Source organism: Fukomys damarensis, unplaced genomic scaffold (genome assembly GCF_012274545.1).
Source record: "Fukomys damarensis isolate Sample0158 unplaced genomic scaffold, DMR_v1.0_HiC HiC_scaffold_16, whole genome shotgun sequence".
NCBI lineage: Eukaryota > Metazoa > Chordata > Mammalia > Rodentia > Bathyergidae > Fukomys > Fukomys damarensis.
This window is the reverse complement of record NW_022900928.1, coordinates 46,566,062-46,585,282: the sequence shown is the minus strand read 5'-3', so window position 1 is coordinate 46,585,282 and position 19,221 is coordinate 46,566,062. Positions and strand designations below refer to the sequence as shown.

At 37.0% G+C, this 19,221-nt stretch overlaps 1 protein-coding gene and 1 pseudogene across 1 annotated transcript in view; one reads left to right on the top strand and one right to left on the bottom strand.

The window, feature by feature from the left end:
* Nucleotides 1–19,221, top strand: part of Maml2 (mastermind like transcriptional coactivator 2) — a 329,986-nt gene that overhangs the window by 249,313 nt on the left and 61,452 nt on the right. The gene's annotated exons all lie outside the window — the stretch shown is intronic.
* LOC104868738 lies at nucleotides 8,300–9,040 on the bottom strand (annotated as a pseudogene).

The following is a 19,221-nucleotide window of genomic DNA, read 5'->3' as shown; positions in this document are numbered from 1 at the left end:
TGTTTTTAAAATAGTGTCAGGCTGTACTGGACAGAAGAGCATTGACCCTGATGATGCTATGGTTCGACAAAAAGAAAAAAAAGTATGAAAATGAGAGTTTAGCAGCAGAAGAAAGAGTTTGGAAGGGAAAGGCTAACTTGCCTGATTCGGAAAGCAAGTTAGATGCTTATAGTGTAGCACAATGATCTCAGGAAAGAATGATGTGTATCTTGACATATTGTCCCTCTCCTCCACCCTCAACATTGCTCCTCGGATTTCCCATCTCACTGGGTATGAGCCAAAGTAATCGCTAAGCCCTACAAGACCTGCCTATAAGCTAATATGTGTGCTCTAGACTGTGATCTCTATTTCTCTATCCTCCAGCCACACCTGCCTTCCCAAAATGCGACGACGAGAACGTGCCCAACTCAAAGACTACAATGCCAGTTCCCTCTCTCTCTCTCTCTCTCTCTCTCTCTCTCTCCATCCAGACTAATTTTTTTCCATAGCTCTTAGCACCTTCAGGCACACTAGTCAGTTTACTTGCACTTCTTTCTATCTGCCCTGGGTAGAATTTAAGCACCTGAAAATAGCTGCCTTTTCACTTTCACTTACTACTGTAGTCCCAGCTCTTCAGTGTCTGGCACACAGTAAATGCTTAACCAATATTCACTAAACACATAACAGACTTTTATCCTACTCCTTATGAAATATAATCCATCCCTTGAAGTCTGAATTGAGTAAAATTTGGTCTCGTTTTAGGTCAGTTATTGTAGAAGGAAACCATTAGATCCATCATCAATAAAGAACATGTGCTATGTCCAAAGATAGATGGAGCAAGGCTAAATAAAATGTATTTGTCTAGCCCACCTATGAAATCATATTTTCCTTCTGTTTCCCTTCTCCACACACCTTGAGCTGCAGTATAGCTGAGGTTCCAAGGAGAAGGCAGAGAATTCCTTAAGAACATGTTGATAGTCCTTCTGTGGACATGATTATATCTGCCTTGTGCCTCAGAATGGCAGTGTGTGCTAGCCCCAGTGAGCTGTTCAGAACACAAGGACACTAGTTACACACTTGTCACTGTTAGTGACAGGACCGCTCAGCACTGATGACCTAAGAGCAAGGCCTGGGCATGGTGTGAAGAGCTAGCACTGGACATAATAAAGGAAGATGCCCAAACTGCTTCCCATGGGTGGGATTTCTGAAGAACCACTGGCTTTTCTGCTTGCTGAGCTCCACTCTAAGAGATGCGTAACTCAATAATTCCTTGTTACAGTAACCTGTCTGTGAGTGAGTTCTCAATCTTCACTTGGAAGAGGTTGGGGAGAAAACAGGGAGCAGAACCATGGGTCTGGGGAGCCTAACCACTTTCTCTATGCCAAACACAAAAGGTAACCAGTGCTGTCCGTAGGGTCTCTCAGTGCCAAGCAGAGCAGTAATAAACAGCACCAGCTTTGTAGTGAGACATACTTGGCTTCAAATTCTGAGTTTGCCAATCCCTGGCTCTGTGACCGCTATCAAAGTATTTAAATTCCTCGTTTCATCACCTGTAAAAATGGAAATAATATTTACCACACGTGATTATTATAAGTGTTAAGTGATACATTTTGTACTAAGAAGTTACCATAGTTCCTGGCACATAAAAAGTTCACATAAATGGAAGCTCCACAGAATCAGACAAGACCGGAGAGAGTTAAGAAATGAATCGTGATTCCTCTTGGTAGTGTCTCTATGTTGTCATCTAAAGAACTTTAGGAAACTAACAGCTACACTAAGATTTGCTTATTTTCTTTTCTGTGCACATGCATGTACTTGTGTATGTAAGTGTTAGAGAAAGGCACACACACGGTATTGTGTATAAGGCATAAAAAAAAAGAAAATACACAGATTTGCCCCGCTGTGCCACGAGAACTAATACCAATTGCTATCCTGGGTACATGACAAGAACTTCTATTTCTTTATCTTAGTTTTGGAATAAATGTGAGATAAAACAAGGACAATTTTCTTAGTGACTTTTCTTGGAGTGTTTTTTAAGTGGGATTAAGCATTTTTAAATCCATCAGGCATATACTCAGGACATTTTCCAAATCATTTAAAAAGTTAGATACTTTATGTTTAGGAAATAAGCAATTTCCTGTCAACTTTGACACAAAACATTCTTTCTAGTTTCTTAAGAATACAGTCTCTTGTTGAGATTTTGACTTCATTTAAGGCATGGATTCTAATAATTTCTAAACTTTCAACCTTTATTCTACTTAGAATTCAAGCAAAATGATAAACAGTGATCAAGTATATAAAATAGGAAGCTCCTGGATTAAAAGTGAAAAATATCACTTGTTTCTAAGATTGTAACAGCAATAATAATTAAAAGCAAATGAAGGTTTATTCTGTGTTGGGTACTAATTCCAAGTATTTTACATTGTTAATTCAATTAATCCTTATTTTGGGGAAAAACAGTATTTGGGGAAAAATATTATTGTCTTCCACATTTTACAACATATTGAGGTGAACCAAGGTTAATTAACTTGCACAAAATCATACAGTGAGTAAATATATTATGTAGTCTGAAGAGATTTCCTTGAGTAAATATAATAGTGAATTTATTATATACAAAAAAGAAACTGAATTTAGTTAGCCCAGAAATTTGCCCAAGGTATAAGGACAGAGAAAGGACTTGACTTAGTTACATTTTGAATCCAAAGCTTGAGTTTTTTATATGTATGCAGCGAAACTGTTTTTTCAGCATTCAGACAAGCCATCAGAATCACTTACATAAATATTTCATCAACTGTTCCTTCCCACAGAATCTGAAGGATTAGAAGTTTTCTTCTCTAATCAATATATTCTAGAGTAAACCTGACCAATGTATGAATCATTTTCTAGAGCAGACTTTACCAGTAGTTACATAGTTTATGCTCCCACTCTTCTGTCCAAGAACACTGATGACCTATTGAGGAACAAAAATGGTCCATTACTGAGTCACCGTGCTAGCTGAGTTTCTTATATTGAGCTTTTTGCCATGACCTAATTTTGTATTTTCAGGAGTAAATATTAACATTCTTGGGAACCTTGACACTGACCTAAATTTTATCCTAATGGCAAGAGGAAGCCACTGAAAGGCTATATTGAATCCATATATTTAGGAAAACAGAGTTGGATGTTGCCTTGCAATAGCATCCTAAAGCCAGATAGCCATGAGACTCAGAAGCCGGGAGAAAGACACCCTGACCACCCCTGCCTTGTTACACACACATGAACTCACCTCGCTCTAACATAGACAACATCTGAGCAGAACCTAGGCCCTTGGTTGAACTCCAGTCCAGCAGATGTTGTATCTACAAGTTAAAAAGAGCAAACTTGAACTGGATCTGGGTATAGAATTTAGAAACATTTGCTATGATTAGGAATAGCTCTAATCACATGAACTCAAATCAAGAACAATAACACAGAGAATAGAAAACAAACTAATATATTGTTTTTACCCTTTAAAAAACTGAGTAATTATTTATTTATTTTTTAGATAGAGTCTTGACCTCAAAATCCTCCTCCTCAATTTCCTAAGTGCTGGAATTACAGAATTGCCCCACCATGTTAAGTTAAAATCAACATTTATTGAGTAGCTATTTAAGAAACAATGTGGCTCAGCTAGGAATGGTAGTGCATACCTGTAGTTCCAGTACTTTGTGAGGCTGAGACAAGAGGACTGAGCGTCTGAGCCCAGTCTGACAATTTAGCAATTCAGTGAGACTTTGTCTAGAAATAAAAATGTTTTTTGAAAGGTCTGGGAATGTAGCTCAATGCAAAGGCTATAGGTTCAACCTCTAGGGCCACAAAATAAATAAACAAACAAACAAATATATAATAAAAAGACTTCATTTAAAGCCATAAGCTTTGGGTAGAGGGCTGGGCTCAAATTTCAGCATTTTGAGTAGGTAGTCTTGGCAATTAACTCCCTAGGATTTGGTTTCCTGACCTATAAAGAGAAGTAATAATACATCTTACTCCTATGACCACTGTGATGATTTAATGGCAAATGTCCATCATGTTTCCAGCATCCTCACTGGCACATACTTGGCACCTAGTCTATGGTGGTTATTAAACTGATAACTATTCACTTACTCAAAAAAATTTACTGAGTTCTCATATACTAGAATTGTACACCTAAGTTTCGTGGCTTAGGTATGCTAGGAAGAGCAATGAAAGAGGCAGAGACCTCCCTGGATTTCCCAGAACTTCTAATTAAGTGAAAAAACAGATACTAAGTAAATAATAGAAGTAAAGAGTAAATTACAGGAGGGGAGCATAAGGAAGTCCGGGGATGCAAAACTTTGAGCAGTAGAAAAGAGTTCCTGAAGATAATTATATGCCTGAGGGAAGATGCAGCAAGAGATGGAGTAGAGAGAAAGGTGGGACAGCAGGGGACAGGAACAGGAACAGCACACACAAGGCCAAGAAGTGCCTTGGAAGGAAGAGGGGAAGGAAAGGCTAGTGACAAGCCAGAGAGGTTAACAGGGCATGGACTCACCTATGACCCAGTGGTAAAGGACTTTGTATAAATACGGGCCTTGCTAAAGAGAGCTGTTTAGATTTTATCCTAACATCAATGAGAAGCCACTGAAAGGCTTTTTCTGGGAAGGGATAGGAGTTAGCAACATAATCATATTGGTTTCAGTGCAGTCAAAATAAGTGAAACATTATTCCTTACATTAAGACTGTTATAATCTCGTAGTGGAAGAGACTGAAGGGGAGGAGAGGGATAAGATAAGCACACAGTTAAAGAAAACTCAGGAAGAAAAAATGCTATTACGTACAGAATTCTAGGGGAAATTTTAAGAACTAAACAACCTTAATCTAGTTGGTTACTCTCGAGACAATCTCAAAAATGGGAATTATAAAGCTGAAGAAAGCTGATGACAGTGAGGGTCCCTTCCCCCTCCAGATGCTTTAAGTAAAATTATCCAGAATACTCTTACTCTCACTCCATATTTCAGCCCCTTAGAGAGAAAACTCTGCCACCCTATTGTAGCCCCTAAAATCCATGTTCTGCAAATTTCAAATTACTACCATGTGTTGTACCCTCCTCCATCCTTCCAAAGTTATTTCCAGCTGGATGCCTATGTAAGCTTATAGCTTTGCAGAACACTTCCTATACGCCCCCTCCAGCTGTGAACTTTTTACCTATGCTTCACTGCAATGTCTACATGCTTATTGAAAAGTTAACACAGCACAGGAAATGCTACATCATCCCACTGGCATTACCAGTTAAATCGCCTGGTGTCTGGACAATACAAGAGTGAATCATTTATTATAAATGTCACATCACAGTTGAAGCAACTTTCAGTTTTCTGTTTCCTTTAGTCATTCTGTGTGACACAAACTAAAATTCCCCCCAAAAGAATATATGTGCCCGACTCTAACCCCTCCATTGCTTTTTACTTATTTTTTCTTAAGTGATTAAATTTATGAAAAGGAAGAATATCAAAGAGAAGACTTTTTTTTTAAGTACAATTATTCAAATAGTCATTTTTTTCTTTTAAAGATTTTTTTCCTTTACCCAATGCCAAAAGTGGAACTTTTCTCTCACAATGTGATGATTTTCTGCTTTGTTATGAGGCTTGGATTCAGTAAAGTGCTTCTGTTTTCACATTAAACATCTGATTCACCTTACTTGGAACATAACAGGTTTTCAGTAAATGAGTCCCACACAGCCTTGAAGAGTCCTCTGTTCCCCGAAGTTAACTAACCCATCAGTCAGATTTGTTGTTTTTGGTTAGCATTATTGTTACTATGGGCAATCAGCTAGTCAATCAGAAAGTGTCCTGTGTGCACTCGTGAGGCTCAGACTGCTGTAAGCAACAAGAACACCAAATAAACACAAAATCAAAGTGCTTTTCTCATTAAAACTGACTAGAAAAGGAGGGGGAAATGTATTCCTCTTCTTTTCCTTATATTTATACCTATGGAAGAAGAAAAAATAGAAAAAGGAAGGAAACAAGGCAAACATTTCTTACTTAAAAAAAACTTTCTCTCAAAATTCTGAATTATAGGGTTTCACACCTTTAACCTAGGAAAAAAGTGACTTGACTTGTAGGGTTTGTGGATCCTCCACTCTTCATCATGCCATGATGAAGATGATTACCCTCATGTGGAAACTAGCCTATGTCCCAAGGAAATGAATCTTGTTTCAGATTTTTATTGCTATTTGAACAGCAGATGTACTTAGTAGGGAGCCATATTTATCTTTTCAAACTTGCTTCTTACCTTTGTATTTTCCTCTTCTGATACACTGTTCCAAAAAGGAACCTGAATTACGGGCTTACCGTTAGCTCGTTTCAAAACATCATGCAGTCCTCTTCAGTTGCTCAGTGTCATATGGACTTTGTTCTTCACAGCATTTGAAACTGTACTATCTCATCATCAAGGAAAGGGGGAGCGGGGGGAGAGGAGGAGAAGGAGTGGGAGAAGAAGAAGAAAAGGAAGAGAAAGAAGAAGCAGCAGCAGCAGCAGCAGCACAATGCAATCAGACAATCTATAATCCAAAAAAAATCTATTACTCCTCTTAAAACAAGTTCAGACAATTTCTTAAGAGTCAGAATTAACTTAGTGATAAAAAGAGCTGATTTATGTTCAGTTTTTCATTGGACTCAAAAATCATTAGCTGTCTTAGGTTTAATTTCTCATTGCAAGATATTGAATGCTACTTTTTTTGTTTTATGAAAAGTAAATTGTTCTTCAGTAAAATAATTGTATTATCCACTGAGCTACTGCTTTGTCATATTTTTGAAAGGAATATCTCTTTTAGATCCCACACCATCCATAAACTAAAACTAAGCAGTGGTTTAAAGAGACAATTTTATTTACAACAAACTCTAATTTTCTCACATGGAGTAGTAACATTGAATATGGCACTTGGTCTTCAGAAAAAGGACCTCAGCCTTAACTAATTACATCACATTTACACTCATGGATGAAGTTCAATATAATGTAATTTTCACTTAAATTCACATTTTTCTTTTCATTAGGTAAGATCAGGGACCTTTGCATAGCTATTACTTCTAGTTGTAATGCCATAAAATGGTTATGTGGGTGATTTTGTACTGGGAAATAATGTAAATAGAACTTCTTTCTTTAAAATTTATCAAGACAAAAAAAATAAATAAAATTTATCAAGACATATGGCCCAAAAAGTCTAGATCTGCTTACAAACTCAAGGACAAAAATTTATAAATGGATGAAATGAGCTTTTTGTTTCTTTGTTTAGTGGAAATAAGGTTTGAACAGAAGGCCTTGCACAAATGAGGCAAGCTCTCTACCACCGAGCTATACCCCTAGCCTGGAGGTCATATTAAAAACACACAAATAGGTTCCAAATTGTTTGAGTCTTATTTGGTATATCAAAATCACTGTTTCAATGTGGTGTAAAATTTACTAGCTTTTTCTAAAATTTCAATTGCATGTTTGTCTGCTTATAATTGTGCAAAGATATTTAGTCATACACTTATTTAATTATTCATTGTATATGCAAAGGGCTATTATTAGGATGGAAGTTTTTACGAAGCTATTTTCAACTTCAACATACAAAGTTCTTATTTCATTTCTGCGCATCAGCTCATGGCTTCCACTTGGAGAGTACACCATATGAGTCACTTTCATTCACTCACGCCCTTACCTGAAATTCTCTTCCCCTTCCCTCCGGCTTTACTCAACTCTTCGGATCAAGCTCAATGATCATCTTCTCCTTAGAGTTAAATTTTAGGCTCCCCTGCCAGCTTTTAACATTTAACACATTTGTCTAGTTCTTTGCTTATAAGCTCGCCTGTCACCTAGGACTTATCAGATACTCAAAGACAAGGAAACTTTTTATCTATCTCAGAGTTTTTGGTGACTAGGAGAATGTCTATCTATTGACTATTTCCAGTAAACATTATTGGAATGCATGAAACACAGCCATATTATCTATTCTGTATTTATTACACAACACAGTCTTCTTTTTGTTTTCCTCGATGTTACAATTCACCATAAAGCATACATAGAAAAATTGGAAGTACAGTAGAAGCTTGAAAAAAATGACTAATTCTGTTAATGGACAAAGAATAAGCATAAATACAGATCAACTGGAGGGTTATTTTTTATTAGTACACGTTTGCAGCTCAAAATTCCCTGTGTTGAGTTGGTATATATTACATAACACATCATAATTCTATTTTTCATCCTCTTCCCTCCTTTATTCCCCTCCTTTCATCTCTTTTTTTTTTCTGGTGGGGGGAAGATACTTTTAATTAACTGACCAAATCAGAAAAACAACTTGGTAGATACCTTAGTTCATTATTTTAATAAACCTGTTTATCTGGTCTTCCCTACTTCCAACATCTCCACCTTCCACAAATGAGTGATCTTTTTTCTTCATTCTCCGTTGTGGAGAAGATAATTTGAAGGACCACGGGAAGTTACTTGCCTCTTTTAAGGATTTTTCCAATAGTATAGGTCTCATGAATCAGAATCTCCCTGCAGATGATTCCATATTTCCCAAGAGATCGAACAATCAATGAGTTATCTGTCAGGCAGTTCGCTTCTTATTAATTTGGCCATATCAGGCTTGTATATTAGTTCATTTACTGGCTTCAGGTTGGTGTACCCCCACACAATATTCCACAATTCTCAGCAAGTTAATTGAAGCCTTGTTAAGCTTAACAAGCGTACCACTGAAGATTTGGTGAAGGCGAAGAAGCTGCAACACCTTGTGGACCCTTGGGTTCGCACCATTGATACTCCTGATCCGGATGACAAAAGCCAATTTGGGTTCTGCAGGTACATAGAAGTTGCCAGGTTTTCTTGCCAGTCTAGCTATTCAATTCTCAATTCTGCACATCTGTCCATACTCCTTATGATAGTGCCTGGCTTTTTTATAGATGAGCTTTCTTCTTGCCCTTCGAAGCATCTTTTGGGCAAACTTCTTTCTCAGGTGATTTACCTTCAGCTCTGTGAAATGTCTATGCTTTTCCCTAGGAATTTCTGGCACTGAAGCAACCATCTTTTTCTGCTCTTCAACAATGTCCATGAATCCTTCCAGAAAAGTGCCCTCCTTTTATCTCTCTATCTCTTTCTCATTTGAGAAAGATTTATCTCATTACTTCCTATTATATGTCTTTTATTTTGCTTTTTATTTATACTTTGGAACTCATATAAGAGAAACCAGGCAATATTTAAGCTTGTGTGTCTAATTTATTTCACTTTACATTATATTCTCAAGATGCATTCATTTTCCTATAATCCAATCAAATTTATTATTCTTTATGGCAGAGTAGTACTCCGTTGTGTATGAATACCATATTTTCTTTATTCATTCATCTGTTGATGGACATATAGACTGCTTCCAAGATTTAGCTATTAGGAATTATGTCTCTATAACTATCAATAGGCATTTATTATTGTAATATTATACCTTTAACTCTTTTGGGAAGATACTTAGAAGGTGACTAGCTGGGTTGCATGGAATTTCTAGTTTTAGTTTTTGAGGAATCTCCATACTGATTTCCATAGTGTTTGTGCTAGTTTACATTCCCACCAACAATGTAGAGGGTTTCCTTTATCCTTGCAGCCTTGCCAACGTTTGTTATTGATTTCTTTCTGCTAGCCATTCTTTCTGGAATACGATGGAATCTCAATGTTGTTTTAATTTGTATTTCTTTAGTGGCCAGTGATGTTAAACTTAATGGGTTTATTAGCCATTTGTACTTCTTCTGAGAAGTGCTATTCATTTCATTTTTCCCCATCTCTGATCAGGCGGCTTTCATCTTATAATCTAGTACTATATCAAGTGTAGATTTAAAGTGACTAAGAAGTTCCCTCATGTATTTTAGTCATAGTTTTGCAGTTACCATCTTGAGCACATAAATTCTGTGGCAAAGAAAGTCGAGCTAAGAGTCCTAGTTCCCTACTTCCTAAATTGCCTGAACTCTATACCTCTTTTTCCTCCTTTAGAATAAGACAGTGGCATCAACTTCTCAGAGCTGTTGTAGGGAAAACATGAAGTCTTGTTATATGAAGGGTGTGGTAACAGGATTCAACAGTGGGTCACACTATAAGTGGAAAATGAGATTACTGGATGATAATGCCATGGGATAGGAGATAAATTCTAGCAAGAAGGAGTAGAGAAAACTGTTCTATTCAACCAGGGATATCTATCAGTTATTCCACTGCTGAGACAAAATATTCCACATGCACAACATAAAGGAGGAGAGGTATATTTTTGGTTCTTGGTTTCAGAGGTTTCAGTCCATGGTCAGCTGATTTCAAGCAAAATTATGGTGGAAGGGTGTAATGGCACCCAGAAAGCAGAGCACAGGAGAAGAGCACAAGCAAGAGATACACCCTCCAGGGGCATGTCCCCACTGTGATCCACATCCAACCGGGCCCCATCTCCTAACAGCACATTCAGCTGATAAATAAAGTACCCCCATGATCTAGTCACTTCCCCAGGCATCTTTTAATCCAACTGAGTTGGCAATTAAGATTAACAGGCACAAATTATCTCACAGAGGCAATCTAACAACTCTTGTTAGAAACTGTTTGGACTTAGAGATGTTCCTGTGCTTGCTTTCTGCTCCTGGGGTAGGGTGAAAGGCTCAAGACTGAAGCGGACCACCACAGCTTGCCCTGACAGCCTGGCATCCTCAGCCCTCCTTTCATCATGCTAAACATGGAAGTAACCAGAGGAAAATAATATAAAATTTTGACTCCAAAACTCACCCATTAAAGCCATGGATTTACCTCAGACTCTTCCTTGAAGCCTTATTGACTATGACAACAGATTTAAGACATATTTTTCATGCATCTCCTGATATGATTTTTGGCCCTGCAGGCTTAAAAAGAGATTAGGAAAGGATAGTTGGAAGGAAGCATCACTTGCAGTGAAAAGTGTTAACTCTCCAACATTAGAAGGGAGACCTGGAAAATTAGATACAGAACTGTATCATGGTCCAATATGATAATGAATGTTCCTCAGAGATCACTCTGGGTCATTTTTTTAAAGTTAAATTACGTTCAGTGTCTTGTCTTCCCAAAGACAGCGAAATATGAAACACTTTAGGAAGGATTTCTGCTCAAAGTTTCGGTTTCAGTGAGCTGTAGAATTTACTTGTATGGAACACCTCACTCTCTTCCAAAGCCAAATAAATGAAATGTTACTGTATTTAGAAAATAAAGAAAGTGGAACATTTGTCATAGTAATGTGAATCTTTAAAAAAAACTTATTAAGAGTAACTATAAAGCTGGTATACTTTTTGAAAGATTATTCAGAACACTAGTTTCACAGAGAGAATAAATTTGAGAGATAGAGAAACAGAAAGGATGCATGGCAGTAGAGAGAGGCTGAGAATCTGATGATCATAGATGTGTAACTGATTCTGATGTGTAAATTTTAAAAATCTAGTCTTGCTTCTGGGTGATTTGGGGCAAAATCATGATATCTCTGTGCTTCACTTCCCTAATGTGTAAACTGAGCAAGTAGGGTTAGGTTATTCTATAAAGTCCTTCTCAATTCCAACAGCCTATGATTTTATAAGAAAAAAGGCATCACTTTTTATGTATCTGCATATAATGAAAGTCTAAAGATGTAGATCAATATACCAAACAGCATATTTCTTTTCAAGGACATTGGTATTTTTGGAATATAGTTAGCATCCTTTGGCTTTGTCTAAAGCATACTATGCAGCCAAAATGGCTTGTCCACATTTTTTTCTTTTTTGAATGAAGACTTGTGCCTCCCACATGTGGGGCTTGGCATATTTTGAATGGTAGCCTACACATACGCAAATGAGAACTGGAAAGATAATTAAATCTGAGGTGGAAATAGAGTAGACTTGTAAATGAACAAAGAAAATGTGTTTCTCTAGGAGCCAAGATGTCAAAGATACATTTTATTGGTACAGTATACTTTCAGTTTTCATGTAAATCAGTACTCGGCTGCTTCACATGTTCAAACTCTGAGTTTCTGAAGAATCTATTGTATATATTAACTGTGAAATATCAGGCATCTTAAAATTCCAAACAAAAAGATGCATATGTGTGCACTGGGCTGTACATAAAGAATACAATAGTAAAATGCAGTATATGTTTAAGCTAAAAGTTGGAACAAAACAGATTCATTTATAAGACTGTGGCTTCCAAACTTGGGCTTGTTTGTTTTGTTTTTATTTTCTTAAGAAAATAGCTATGAAACTGAAAAGGAGACATGCAACTCAAAGGATTCTAAAATACTTCTGTCCCGCCTGCCTTTCCAGTGGCTCCATTTTGATGAATGCCAAAACCTAACTCTCTCTGAATTCCAGCTGTGCCTCCTCGTGACTCGCTCACACACGGGAGTGTAATGACACTGCCCGAGGATGCAGGGATGTGCCCTCAGAACAAATACACTCCGAAAGTGAACCTAACAATCATTTCATTTGCTCCTTCACATTACTTACCTGGAAACTGAGGTCCATGTGAAGCTTTGTGCTTCACATAAAGCAGCACAGCAAATCTCTTGATTTCTAACTACCTCCCTTCTCAAAGCCACACTCATCCCTGACAAATAATATAAAAACAGAGAGCCAGATCCTTTTTTAAAAAAAAAGTTAAAATGCTGTAACTTTTTTTCAAATGAGCCATTTTTCACCTTTTCGCTTTGTTGCTTTTGTCTTGTCAGCTTCTTGTAGAAAGATCACTTACTGCATGGAAATTCAACTTGGCATGTTCTTTAGATGAAGTGATCTTTTAAAATGTAGCCAACATTTCTTTTGGAGTATGACTCCATTTCACATAACACATCCTAAGATTGATGTTTACCAAGTTGGTTGTTTAAATCATGTTCATGAGCTTAGTTACATGGGCTGTTTCTTTGTCTCTGTCTCTCCCTCACTGGCTTTTTTCTTTGTGCTCAACACAAAAGGACAGGGGCCCCAGGATCATCTGGAAATGGATCAGTGTATTCATGTGTGAGCTTTACAAAGCACTGGAGCAAAGGTGTCATTAAACATTAGAAGTCATTCAATCACACCCATCCCTTTATTCAAAGTAAAGAAGGAATAGGCCCTGTATGGTAACTATCCATAAAGCTTTGTATATTCATTTTTCCTTTACTTCTTGGAGGAGCCTGTCCCCTCCCCTCCCTTAGAGGAGGTTTGGAAGTCTGAGATTATCTCTGTTTTCTAGATCTGCCCCTAGTACTTAGACCTGTTTAGCACTGTAAGTAACTAAAGTAATAGACTTTTACAGAAAGCTTCTGGATTTAATTCTGACTGCATTTTCCTTTCAAATTACTAAGGTTTGCCTAAGTATTCCTGATGGTACATGCTCATGGCTAAAGAAAAGCAGGACTTTTATTTAAAAAATGGAAATTTATTCTGTATTCCTGATTATGTTTCCAGCAGCCCTTGGTATTAAATGTAGAAGTCAATTAAGAGAGGTTTCAATGTTTCAGTATCCTGTTTGTCTTGAAATGCAAATCGAATTTATGTGTTTTGCAGTAGATGCCACCTGCTGGACAGTTAAGGTACTGTAACAAAAATTAATGTGAATGGAAAACAGCACCGTTTAACTCAGTAAATGGACAGGTTGATGATTTAAGCAAATACTACCTCCCAATCCCCAGATAGAATACAGTCTCCCTAACTTACTGCCTGCAATATCAATATTTAAAATGTATACTTCCTAATCAGAAAGACATATCTCTTCCTATTTTGGGCAGTGCTACATGCCTAAACTTTTCATTTAGTTTGCAAGCATGAGAACAAACGTTCATCTTCTGAGAAAGGATAATCTTGCAAAACTGCATTTGGGAGACCAAAAATTAAAACCAGAGGTAATATAAGAGAAAATGAAAAGAGAGTGATGAAATAGGGTTATGTCAGAATAAAGGGTAAGTATATAAAATTTAAACCACGTGTAAGACATAAATACAGGCTAAACAGCCCGTTCTTTCAATGAAGAACCCTTTTAACAGAATTGATCTCTACTTAACATAGCCCACATTCCCACACTCCCCCTCATTAGAAGATCCATGGATCAAATAGACCCTTCTTAAACTTTCCTTAGAAAATATATATATGTAATAGTCATATTTCATATAATTCCTTTTGATGCTGGATCCTAGTTTAACCCAAACTTTAACTATCTGAACAGGTTGTTTTTTATTTGGGGCAACCTGTTTCCTCAATAGTTAGATATTTCTTGATGAACTTTATAGTCCTAGTATGCTATTAAAAATTTAAGACATTAATAGTATATCCATAAACAGTATTCCCCCAAAATAAATTTGTTTAGAGTCACAACTTAGAATTAGGACACTTACAAGTACAATTCTGAGAAAAGAACAGCATTTCTCCACATGTAGAAAAGTATCCTAAGCAATGAAAAGTTTTAAAACTCTGGTCACATCTAACTAGGAAGTCCCGCAATGATTTTGTAGAGAGGAAGTGGCGAGAGCCTCATGCATTACTATAAGATAGTTCCTCTTTTTCTCTCTATCCTAATAGAACATAAAACAGTAAAACAAATTTTATAAATTTCTTCTATGAAAAGCCCTCAAGAGGAAGCCACGAAGTTGTCAACTTCATCTCTATTTCCAAATTAAAACTACACATACATGGCTAGAAGGAGGCAAAGAGCAGACAAAATACCAAACAGATGAAGAGAGAAAGAAAAGATGTTCCCAACATATTAACTGTTCACCCACATGACTTACTGGTATGCTAATGTCTCACATCAGCCACTGCTAATGAGAATGTTTGCTGCCCCTTATTTCCTTTTTAGTTTATAAATGGAGTAGCAGTATGTAATTATCCTAATGAGGTAATAGAAACGTAAGTACACAGGAAAATTTGATAGTGTTTTATCCTAATTCATCCTCGGCTGTGTTGGCTACCCCTCCATCCCATTAGCACTCTCTTCTCTTTCCAGACCCCTCCCCTCAATTGGCTGAGTCTCCAATCCCAAAGGACATATTGTTGGCTATTATTTATAATAAGTCTCTCTCCTCTTGGCAGGATATGCAACAGCTGCTGGTCTATTCTCTGCCACAGAGACCAACTTCCTTCTTTTGCCCTGGTGATGGGGAGAAAGTTAGGGAAGAGTAATTTATAGTTGTGTTACAGCACCTCTATTTTCTTTTATGTTTATTTATATTGCTTCCATTTCTGTCAGGGATTTCTGAGATAACCAAGATCACTCTGCTGCAGAATTATCATTGGAGGAGGCTCTAGGGGTAAATTGGCAGTGTTTTTCTTCATTGAGTCAGACGTTTTAAGACTCTAGGCTAGAGGAAGTAGTGAACATTTCTTCTATGAGAGTTTGAAATCAACGTTCCTTTTTTTAAAAAAATGGACAGATGAATGTGTCCTGTGTTGCATGAACAATAAATGTCTCCTCAAGAGAAGACATTGCTTGCAGTAACTCTCTGTTCCTAAACTGAACATGATACCCGCTCAGTAAATGCTACCGAATAAACTGAGTGGAATTCTCAGTGCAGTTCTGGTTTGTTCTGTTAGGTATCAATACCAACAGATCAGCATTTACCCTCCATCCTCCTCCTGACTTGCAAGCCAGGCATGCCTCATCACCTGATGTGGGATCTTCTTCTGAGATCTTTCGCTTTATAGTAATTTTTTGCTTTAGGCCTCATCCTAGGCAGACTGGAGGGACCCAATGTTCCAGCAGAAGAAGTAAAAAATAGTTACCAACATGTGAGGGATCTGAGCATCTTAGGAAGTAGATTGGGGAGCATCTCTCTGTTTTTAGGTATTAAAAGAAGCTTGCAAAGTGTGAAATTTCCCTAAGACCCCAGACCAAGAGAAACTCCGAGTGGTTTTGACATCAGACATCCATGTGACACCAGACAAAATAGTTGCTGATAGGCAGGAAGGAATTAGAGTCTAGCATCATGGTTTCTCCTTCTGACAAGTGTTTGGATATATTGGCTGCATTTCTAGTAAAGACTGGCAATGAGAAGAATACTTGCATTTGAGGCTTTGCAGTGTGGCAAAAAGGAGATTGACTCTTGACTCACTTATTTCTATATGAACATAGTTTGGTAAAGATTAATAATGGCTAATCTTTTCTATAATATGGAGAATGAGAGGCACAGGACATACAGATCTTGAGTAAACTTTAGTGCCAAGGACTTCAGTCAGCAATTTTCTATGAATACTCTCTTATCACCAGTTTTCTATCTCCCACAATGCCTGAAAGCCCACTAATTACTGTTTGTCTGAGAAAACAGGCAACGACTCAGGAGGCATCAAGAGAACCAGGGATCCAGGCAGAAGGCTGAAAAAAGACAAAATTTACCTGTCCAGTTGTACTGTAAAACATATACTGAGTGAACTTACCTTTTCAATTACTTTGGAAAGCATCCAAAATTGAAATTGCTTATCAAAAGCTCCTACACATGGGGCTGAGGATTTAGCTCAGCGATTCGGTGGCCTGCCTTGCAAGTGCAAGGACCCAAGTTCAATCCCTGGTACAAAAAAAAAAAGCTCCTATACACACATAAAAAAATAGAATATAAGAAAAAAAGTCATGTATGCAAAGTATCTTTTGAGCTAAACAAAAATTCTGTTAGGTACACAACACATTAAATACTGTGCTAGTTAAAGACATAAGAGCTGGAGTTAGACTGCCATAGTTCAGATGCCCAGTAAAGGTGTACCTTTGAGGCAATCTCTCTGTGCCTCAATGTCATGTCTATAAAATGTCTATTAAATAATACCTACTTATCTTCATGTCTATAAAATGACACCTACTTCACAGAATTATTGTGAACAAATGAGATAATACATATAAAGTTCATTTAATAAATACTAGCCACTAATATTACTATTATCATTAATAATCAATATAATACCTCTTTTCTTTCCACAAGATATGCGAGCTTATTTAGAGAAATTAATTTTTTTACCTAGGACAATTCTTAGCACATTATAGATTCCAAATAACAATTGGATAGATGAATTGATGGATAGGTGGGTGAAAGGATAGATGAAGGAATTTCACTTTATGTAAATAAAAGCACCTCAAAAGACCTCATTATTTTCAGATCCCTTCCTAGAGAGTCATACCTAACCTGTTACCCAAAGAAAATTACCATGACACTAAAGCATCCTGCAACATCCAGTAGCGGTGACTGATTGATGCACTCAAATAAAACACTTAGATTTTAAGATTGTTAATACAACATTTGATATCAGTGTACTCAGAATAAAATAATATAGAAACTATAGATTTATAGCATGAGAGATCCAAGCATTCTTCTACAATTTACTTAGAGCCCTGTAAACTCAAGTGCCAGATGATGAGATCTTTATTGCACAGGTGAAAGAACTGCCTTTGCAAAAAAGATTTAGGTCCCACAGGAATCAATAACTCTTTTAAAACCCCAAAGAAGCAGCTTTCTATGTCCTCTCCAGGAATATGCTAGTTACAAAAATTGTTGCACTCAAGGAAGTTCAAAGAACAGCGTCCCCATCAGGTATTGACAGTTCATTTGTAGTTCCCCCCAGTTCAGATGCACTCTACCAATGGGGGGTCATTTTTACCATGTGCAATGTTGCTTAGTGACATTGTTAACACATACCATCTTTATCTGTTTCCCGGGAAACCAAGCTAAGAAGTTAACCAAAGGTCAGATTCTCATGCAAAAAAGGGGGAGATTTTTTTTGTTGATGTTGTTAACTCTTAGCCCACACCATCGAAATCATTACTAATACATAGCCTGAGAAACTCATGCAATGTCTTATTAAGAACACATTCTTACCTCTCATACCTACCACAAATATGTTTCCAAGTGGAAAGATAGGCAGGGCTATATTTGCCATTCAACAACCAAAGGCCAAGCAGAGCGATTCCTGCCACCATCCCTGCTTTTCATATCAACCTCCCATCAACAATTACTTCCTTATAAAATTAGGCAGCTCTCTAACCCACACACATGTTCATAAACACACAGAGGATTTTAATTTCTGTGAAACTATGTGATTTCAGCTGATTAAATCAACTCCTGAGCCATGCTTCTAAGGAACTTTTGAGTTTTGCCCTTTCTTACAAGGTTGTCAGGAGGTTAAATGAGATCAAAGAAGCAAAATGCTGAAAAGACCATAATAAAAGATGTATGGTACTTTACTGTTCCAGTGGAGTGTGAATGAATCCCAAACACAGGTGAATAGGGTCCAATATGCTTAAGAAACACAGACAAGCCCTACTTCTCTGATTTATGAGTAAAAATTACCATCTTTACTATAAGAAGTTAGGATGAGTTACACCAATGACAACCACAGATCACTTTACATTTTCGTGAGATGGTAGAGATTTGGAATAGTAAAAAGTAGAAAGATTAAGTAACCCGTTTTTTCTATGCCTGGATGATGATAATAGCAGTGTCTATTTATTAAATTTTCACTGCATGCCAGAGACTGTGCAAACTGCTTTGCTTAGATTACCTTGATTATAATCGGCAGGTATTATTAACTCTATTTCTCAACAGAAACCAAATCTTAGAATACAAGATTTGCCCAAGGTCTCTCTGTTCTATGTGGCAGATCTAAGAGTTAGCTGAGGCTAAGAGTTGGTCCAGATGCTGTTCTGCAATAGCTATGCATACAGGGCTTGTACAGGTGCAAATTCTCTATGATAAGTGTGGTCATTGTGTGTGGAAAATATGTATTAATAAAATAAATTTTTAATAAAAGCTCATAAACTGTGTGTCTCCCATTAAGCAAATCTATAAATAGAGTGGCTTTCCTATTATCTTTAAAAATTACTTATACTTCCTTTTAGTGAAAAAAACAAAAGGGGACGTTTTAACAACTTTTTCATTAGTGTACATTTACAATGCACAACAGTTATAATCCTTTTGGAGAACTGGTGCACTTATAAATCCTATCTTGATCATTTTTGATCCCTCTACCCCCCACTTCAAACCCTCTTTCCTCTCTTCTTTCCCTGATCCCTTTCCCCATCTTCAAAAGAGGCTTTTTGAAATGGGAATGCTAAATTTAAATGAGACAAAAGGAAATTTGTATTTTATTTGAATTTTTTATTTCCCTCTATTTTCTATTCTGAAATAGTTTATAATATGAATGACAAAAAGGGGCTTAAAGTACAAAGAGTAGTAAAGAAAAATAGAGCAAAGCTTGCAGGTTCTGTAGTCATCATTCTGCAGCTCATCCCGTCACAGTGCTTTTATTGGAAATAGTAATTAAAACTCAT